The sequence below is a fragment of the Meleagris gallopavo genome, chromosome 24 (assembly GCF_000146605.3).
Source record: "Meleagris gallopavo isolate NT-WF06-2002-E0010 breed Aviagen turkey brand Nicholas breeding stock chromosome 24, Turkey_5.1, whole genome shotgun sequence".
Lineage (NCBI taxonomy): Eukaryota > Metazoa > Chordata > Aves > Galliformes > Phasianidae > Meleagris > Meleagris gallopavo.
In genome coordinates, this window is record NC_015034.2 from 3,141,289 (window position 1) to 3,149,433 (window position 8,145).

The 8,145-nt window shown below is 43.5% G+C and overlaps 1 long non-coding RNA gene across 1 annotated transcript; it reads right to left on the reverse strand.

Moving 5' to 3' along the window:
* Positions 1 to 771: 771 nt before the first annotated feature.
* On the reverse strand, positions 772 to 5,117 carry LOC104914247. The gene is made up of 3 exons (XR_795908.2): positions 5,076 to 5,117; positions 2,737 to 2,848; positions 772 to 2,377 (listed from the first exon to the last, which is right to left on the reverse strand). It is a non-coding gene; the product is annotated as an uncharacterized LOC104914247 (long non-coding RNA).
* Positions 5,118 to 8,145: the final 3,028 nt, after the last annotated feature.

Sequence of the window (8,145 nt, forward strand, 5' to 3'; positions counted from 1 at the left end):
TCTTGACTTCAATCCACCATCACAACCTGTCTTCTGAAATCCTCTCTGTAAGATATGTGCATTCTGCCAACACACACCGCTCTGTAAAACAGAGTATTTAGTCTGTGAATTTCAGAAGATGGCATGTATGCAACTGAACAAGTCTGGATGTTTGTCTTGTCAATAGGATTGGGTAAGAGTGTTTATGGATGTGCTACCAGTGACATAAATAAGAAGGAAAATAAAACATAACTAGACCCCAAATTAAAACCCAATCAGTAGTGTCTGCCTTCTAATTCCTCTTTAGATAGAATGTCAAAGCCTCAGCTAATCTCATCTTACTGTACAATCACTCCATCTGTTCCAGCCTCTAATTTCACTATGAATCGAAATAAACGTAATTCCTGAAAATGTAAAAACATCTCAGATTTCCAGGCTCCTTTGTCTCATCACAAATTTTATAGCCTCCTGTTTGGCACGGAGAGCTTTTCAAGTGCTACCAAGCTGATTATATTAGAGAATACTACAAATTGGATAACTCAAAACCCTCCTAGAGTGCTCTCATAAAACTCCATGGTTGGATGGAAACTGGAGCAGATGGGCAAACTCCACCAAGCGCTACATTAACCCTGCTGTTCTCTGACTGGTGGCCAATAACACATTCAAAAAGTACAGATCTAAAAATAAGTCTCCAAAACAGAAGACGATCCAAAGCATTTAATATGCGCCGGCAAGACAGATGACCACTTGGTGACATACTTTTGCTATGATTGTAACCCATTTCTTCCCCAGACAGACAAATATTTCAGCTTCTCAGTGTTTAAAAGAGAGAAAGTATTTAAAAGGAAGAGGCATGTGTCAAGGCAAATTGGTTGCCACTCATCCATTACAGCTGAAATACTTCAGCCATCACCTCATTACATATAGAGTAATAGCAAAGTGTGCGCAACAAGGGCCATAATTGGATTGGAGAAATGGAGCAGCAGTCCTGGGGATAGATCTGCAATGCTCCAGTCGGCATTGCTCTGTAAAAATATTACTATTTTCGTTGCCGAGTACACAAACTCCCATTGAATTCCAAAGGAGCTCTGGGTGTCCAGAGTCCTTTAATCTCTGCCCATTTAAAGATTTAAATACCATCCTCCCCCTGCGCCACTGGTGAGCTGAATGATGCTTTCGCAGTTGGCCTGTGAGTTCTTGGATGCCATGGGGTGAGGGTTTCAGAGCTACTGGAGGAATTCAGCCCACCCCAAGCTGCTACAAAGGAGTCTGATTTGGAAAATGTTCTCTTTACGGCAAGGCTCTCCTGTTGTGGAAATGGATTTCTTCACATGCATGGCAGCAGCCCCAGCCCAGCAGTGGACTACTGCAGATCCATCTCTCTCATTCCCATTCCAAGGGCATTATTCAACCAGCTAAAGCATTTCCTGCTGGGCAGGCACCTGAGTGCTTTACCCCAGCAGCACAGTACAAGCAATTCAGCACCATGTGCCTTTGGTACTGTCCCTAAAAGCCAGCCTTAGGGAGATAGCCCAGCCCTGAAAAAATAAACAACAAAATCCCTATCTAAAAATCTATTGTTTTTCTATTACTGGGTATCAAAAAAGCTAATCCTGCAGTCTGCTGCAAACAAGCAGATCCCTGCATTTGTTGTAGATATAGTTTGTATGAGGATCATTCCTGCAAATAAACAAAACAACCTCAATTCTTCATTCTTTATGCTGACAGGCACGAAGGCTAATTGTTTAGAATTGCATTTCAAATGTCCCAGTTGAGATAAGTGCCAGGAGGTAGAGGTAAATCACACAACTACCCACTCGCTGCCTCAGAGTTTAAATAAATAGAAATTCAGGGCTAATTAATATTTAGGAAATGCAAAACTTGTCATCTTAAATCAGGCTGAAACACAATAATCACATTAAGTGCTTACTTCAGCAAAATACCACTGAAATGCTAAGTGTTAGTGAACTACGTGTGTATTTATCCACTTAATTGACTCCTGGCTCCGACAGAACTCTATTACCCAGGAGTTAGAAGGAAATTTAATTCTGATCTGTGTGTTTGCACTCAAGGACTTCTGTTTGACTTCAGCTTATTTCAGTGGCAGAGCTGAAGAGCTACATTTTTCCAGATGTAATGCTACTAAGTTGAGCAACAAATATGACATTTAGCTTTTCATGTGATGACCTTCCCTTTATCGTTGGGAAATTCTTCATCCTGTTCTCCTTCGGTCTCACTTTCAGACATCCTTTAAAGCTGCTGCTTGGTGTATTCGTGCACATACAGCCTGATAGGAAGCTCAGGTTGGGAATTAGGAAGAACTTCTTCACAGAAGGAGAGGTGAGGTAGTGGAACAAGCTATCCAGGGTGGTGGTGGAGTATCTGTCCCTGGAGATGCCTGAGGAAAGGACAGATGCAATATTTAGGGACATGGTTTAGTGGGCAATATTGGTGGTAGGCAGACAGTTGGACTTATCTTAGAGATCTCTTTGAACCTCAATGGTTCTATGATTCTACCAATGCAAATAGCCAACTGCAGCCAATCTTACAGCGAGCCTCAATTTATTTGGCACCTTTTATTTGTGATATGCTGTGCCACTGATGCGCAGACCTCAGCTGAGTGTTCTCTTGGTCAACACAACTTCCTCGTGTAAGAGAAAAAAGGAAAGAGAAGAATGGAAATAGTGACAGCTCCATGCAAGAACTGCCCACTGACCATTGTTTCCCAGAAAGGACATAGCCATGAAAGCCCCATACCCCTCCATTTTTGCAGGGTGGATAGCAGCTCTTGTGCAGACACCTTCAAAGCCACAGTCTGTGTGACAGATCGACACAGCAGATAGCTGCACAATGCTTCTTAAAAGCAGGACTGAAAAAAAAAAAAAAAGAACTTTTAATAATCTCTGCCTCAACAGGATGAAGCACAATCACAGAGTTCGTCTGACAGCCTTGGAATGCTGAAAGGCTTGCTGCAGGTTGCAGGGCAAACTGGGACCTCTGGCTGCAGGCAGCAAAGGGCTGCACGTCACTGCTTGGAGCACTGGGCACTTCCAGGGGATTTCTCCTCTCTCTTCCAGTGCGTGAGCTGAAAACCAATTGGTTCCTTCCCAGAGGCACAGGTCTGGAATGGCTCTGCTGCTCCTTTCAGTTCTCCTTCAACATGTGACACATTTAAATAGTGAACGAGTTCTTAAGGTATTTATCACTGCTGTGTAAATGCACTATGAAAATCTTCACATTTCCTGCTTGCCACTTTTCAGTATGTAACAAGATAGCTAAGCTAATTGCACCTCTTGAATTGAAAACTGATTCCAACAGACGTTCCAAGATCCATCATGGATGGATGGAACAAAGGGTAAATACAGCTGGAGGGCTGACAGAGCACAGGACTTCATGGATTGAAGATGGTGTCTTGATTCACAGGAAGAAATAAAACAGAAACTTGTGGAGAAATAGCTTACAACATGAAATCTTCCAGAACTGAATAGGGCTCCCCTTGCAGATTCAGTAGTTCTTGAACCAGCTCTTACTTGGGCATCTCTTTCTGATTATTTCCAGGGAAATAACCTGGCCTACGTAGAGCAGTTCAGAATTCACAACTCCCAGCTGAAGAATACTGTTAAGGAGTGTAACTCACTATAAGAGAAATACTTGCAGGTATGGGGAGCACGAGAGGGATCATATGGGGAGAGTGCACACTCTTCACCAGACGGGGAGGAAAAACAGCCTCAGAGTTGGGCAACACAACACAGGGGCCTCCTGACCTGCTTCAGTGCTGCAAGACAGGTCAGCTGCAAGGGAGCTGCTCTCCTTCTCTGCCTTGAGGAAATAAAAGAAAATAGAAGGAGCCATTTTGCTGCTAGTGAGGAAATTGAGATAAGGATCGTGCACAAAGCCAAAGTGATACTCCTGCTTCACTTGAAAACAGAGATCAAAGTTTCAGATCCCTTTTACAAACCATCAGATAAAGGCAGTGCCTTTGATTTCCACTCCATGAAGACAGGTACAGAACAAAGCTTCTGATGGGCACTGCAGCCCATGCCTAAGCCTTTACTGGTGGGACTTTGCTGGCACAACACCACTGTCCCCCTTCCAGTGGCAGGGGATGGCCACCAGCATGGGCACCGTGCACAGTAATACACTGCAGTGCAATTCAAGCTCCTTTGCCTACATTTGGGGAGTCTTCAACAAGTTGTAGACCTTAAAGTTGTTTGTGTAGCAGTGCAGGCACTAACGCATCACTTCAATAATCCTGCTCGATGTGCTTGAACTTTATTTTTTATGAGAATCAGCCACAGAGGAGGTCCTCAATGAGTTGCAAATACAGCCTGGAAAAGCTCATTAAAGGCAGAGTCTGGCAAAGTCATTATTATGTACGTGTCAAGTTTAATTCTGCAAAGAAGCAAATGCCATTAGTGCTCTCAGGAATCAATACACACCGCGCATCTGTCCACAACAGGGAGCAAAAAAGATGGGGGGAACTGAACAAACCAGCATGCTCATTCACAAAGTCTCAGTATTCAGACTCTTATTTCCATACTATCCCTGCTTGAGTCATTAGGAGACATTTTGTACAGTTTCCAACCACGAAGCCTTCCTGCAGGCCAGGATTAATGAGTCTGACTTCTATTGACTTGATTGCACCCAGATCACAAGCACTGGGGCTCCAGCTGGAGTTCCAGACAAAACACAAATAAAAGCCCTTGGTAATGGAAGAGAAGACCAGATCCACCAGGAGACAGGAGCTACCAAGGGCCCCATCACTTACTTCTTTCACTGCCATCTGCACATCCCTGCGTAAACAGCTCCCCAGGCTTTCCTTCTACAACTCGGAACAATTCTCACAAAGATGAGCCAAAAAATTCCACACACAGGCAACTTCCCTGTACTCTGGTACGTATACAAAAGCACAGAAATACACATTTTTCTTCAGAAGTCAGTGTTGAGTTAAAGGCATGTTACAGAAAGGATGCCTTGAGTTTGTAGCAAGGTGAGGGTGTACAATCAATGAACGTATAGATGTTATAGTTATGAGGCATACCAGAGAGCTTAGCTATGTAGTTATTACACCAAAGCAGAAAAGATAGGATGCTTACCTGTATCCTGGGCTCATTTATGAAACTCCAGCAGAGTGGATCTCCACAAGAGATCCTTCCCCACTGGCAGTCAGCTCTTAAATGGTCTAGGAGAGGTGCAGCCATGCTCCACCCCTTCTGGCAGCACAGGTGAATTGCCTCCACCTGTGCTCCCGTGGCTGACTCATTGCTCACCTCAGGTGATCAATCAGAGGTTCAGGCCGTGATTCAGTAGTTCCCACACAGAGGGTGAGCCTCATTTCCCAGCTCACAGCATTGGAATGAGAGGTAACAACCCTGAGTTGCACCAAGGGAAGTTCAGGTTGGATATTAAAAACAATTTCTTCTCTAAACAAGTGGTAATGCATTGATACAAGCTCCCCAGGGAGGTGGTGGGGTTACCATCCCTGGAGGTGTTCCAGAACTATGGGGACGTGGCACATGGTTACTGGGCATGGTAGAATGGGTTGGACTTGCAATTGGCCATCTTAGTGTTCCTTTCCAGCCTTAATGATACTATGATTCTATTTAGGGATGTGGTCAGTGGTCACGGTGGAATGGACTGGAGTTGGACTTGGCAATCTTAGTGGTCTTTTCCAACCTGTGATTCTGTTATGTTGATGATGAGAGATAACACAAAGTGTTCATTTTATAGCATTAATTAAAAAAAATCTCAACAAATAAAAACACCAAAGAACCTCAACTAAGTCAAGATGTCAACAAAGAGACATATTTTCCTCACTGTGGATCTCACCATATAAGGCAAAGAAAAGAAGATTGCAGTTCCCAGGTTTTCCAGTTAGTGTCTGTCTGTCCAGTTAGCTCCTGGTCTATGCAATCATCTAAGAAGGTCAAAAGAGTGCCTGAAAGTTAAGAGCACTGACCTAGGACAAAGGATTAATTCCTTACAAAAATCTTGTGCGTCATCTCAGAGTTTCCAGTGATACTTTCCTACCATACGCATTCAAATATCAAAGTAGGATCATAGAATCATGGTAGTTGCTATGAACAAGTAACATACAACACCCTTAACATATACTTCTAATAATCCTTGTTCATTTAACAATACATGCCTGCATTGCAACATGTGAATTCATTAGTTGCTTGTTCTGATATTTTCGGTTGAAAATCCACTTACATTCAACTCAGTTTATTGGTAAAGAAATGGGAAGAATGGCTGCATCCCAACAGAATTTCCAGCCAAATAAGTGAAGGAGCCTATTCACTGATATATACATCTCTTTTTTGAGTAAAAACTGCCTATAGAGATAATTCAGCTGAACAAGTTTGTTTATAAACACGACATCATTGCACACCGGATCTCAGATGAGCCCAAGACAGTATTCCTTGCACAATAAGCTCCTTGTTCCACAAACCCGTGTGCTTTGTAAATGGCTCCATATGCTTAATCGAAAAGAAATCTAATTACCTTAATTTACTTCATCTCAAAAGTAGAAGAGTAAACTATATGTTTAATTATAAACTTTCCACTTTGGGCAGCTATAATTAATGAGTCAAGGAATCATGCAATATGCCTAGAGCAACCTTTATTACTCCTGAGGTGCCCGAGCACCACTCATGCTTTAGAGCAAGTCACTTCCTATTAGTATTAGGAACCGAAGTGCCTACCTAAGGCATTAATCATGGAATGCCACCGCTCTAAGACTTTTAATTATGTACAGTGTGTATGCGATGCATGGATTGCACACGCAGTACGATGTTAATAAACAGCCATCCTGGGGCTACCAAGGGCCTTGGTTTGCTTTGTTCCACATTGTTAACTTGACGTAGACAGGGGACTGGATGTTAGAAAAATGAGACTGTGCTATAAGGAGAGCAGTACAGAATCACAGGATCATTAAGCTTGGAAAAGGCCACCAAGATCACCAAGTCCAACCCCAACCCATCCCGCCATACCCACTGCCACGTCCCTCAGTGCCATATCTCCATGGTTCTTGAGCACTTTCATGGACATTGACTCCACCACCTCCCTGGACAGTCTATGCCAATACTCAACCAGTCTTTCCGAGAAAGAATTGTTTTTAATATCCAACCCAAACCTCCCCTGGTGCTACTTGAGGCCGCCACCTCTCATCCCATCACTGTTACTAGGAGTAGAGGCTGCCCTCCTCTCATCACCACCTCCTTTCAGGCAGTTGTAGAGAACCATAAGGTCTCCTGTGAGGCTCCTCTTCTCCAGAGTGAACCATCCCCATCCCCTCAGCTGCTCTCCATAAGACTTGTGCTCCAGACTCTTCATAGCTTCACTGCCCTTCTTTGGGCATGCTCTGAGGCATCCATGATCCTAACACACCATTTCTTGTTCCTCAATGAACAGCTTTTCCTTCAGGTCATTTTCCTGCACAATGAGGAGAGCTACTGCTCTTCTGGAGTGCCACTGGGAAAGCTGACCTCCAGAGGACTCTGCACAGCCATTAGCATGAAGAAGGAAAAGTCTCTAACAAAATATAGATACAAACAGAACAGATAGGGAAAGGGAGAGGAGAGGTTATTTGGAGAATTGCATGGTTTGTGTTGGTGCCAAATGGGAAAATTCAGAGCGATAATAGCTAGGGTGATTGCTAGTCAAAGGAAATAGAGCATCAGTTGGGCTTATCTTTGAACATAAAAAACAAACACAATTCAAAAAATAACCTGCAAGAAAATGCAGTTCAATATTTTCCCTTAGCAAAATAAAAGTCTCTGAAGTATAGCTCTCCCAAGACCCTGAGCTGATTTTTCCTCAGATTTCCCTTTCATGCTTTTATGTAATTTTCCCTTCTAACACTACAGAAAATGGTGCAAGTGCTTTCCAGGCACAGCCTGTGTGCTGGCTCTGTGCAAAGCAAGCAGGTTTGCTTTGGCTGGCCAAATGTTTGATTGCGTTGGTTACTATTAGTGCACTGATTTTAACAGGGCTTCAAAGGACGATGACTGCAGTCCATGGTGCCTCCGCCAAGTGCTGAGAGCTGAGGCTCCAGAGCTGTGTTTTGGGGTGCAAGCTTTCTGCACCACTCTCACCTTCCCTGCTGCAATTGTGGTTGCCTGAACAGCTCAGTAAAGATGAATGCTGTATAAGTGGCAGAATGAA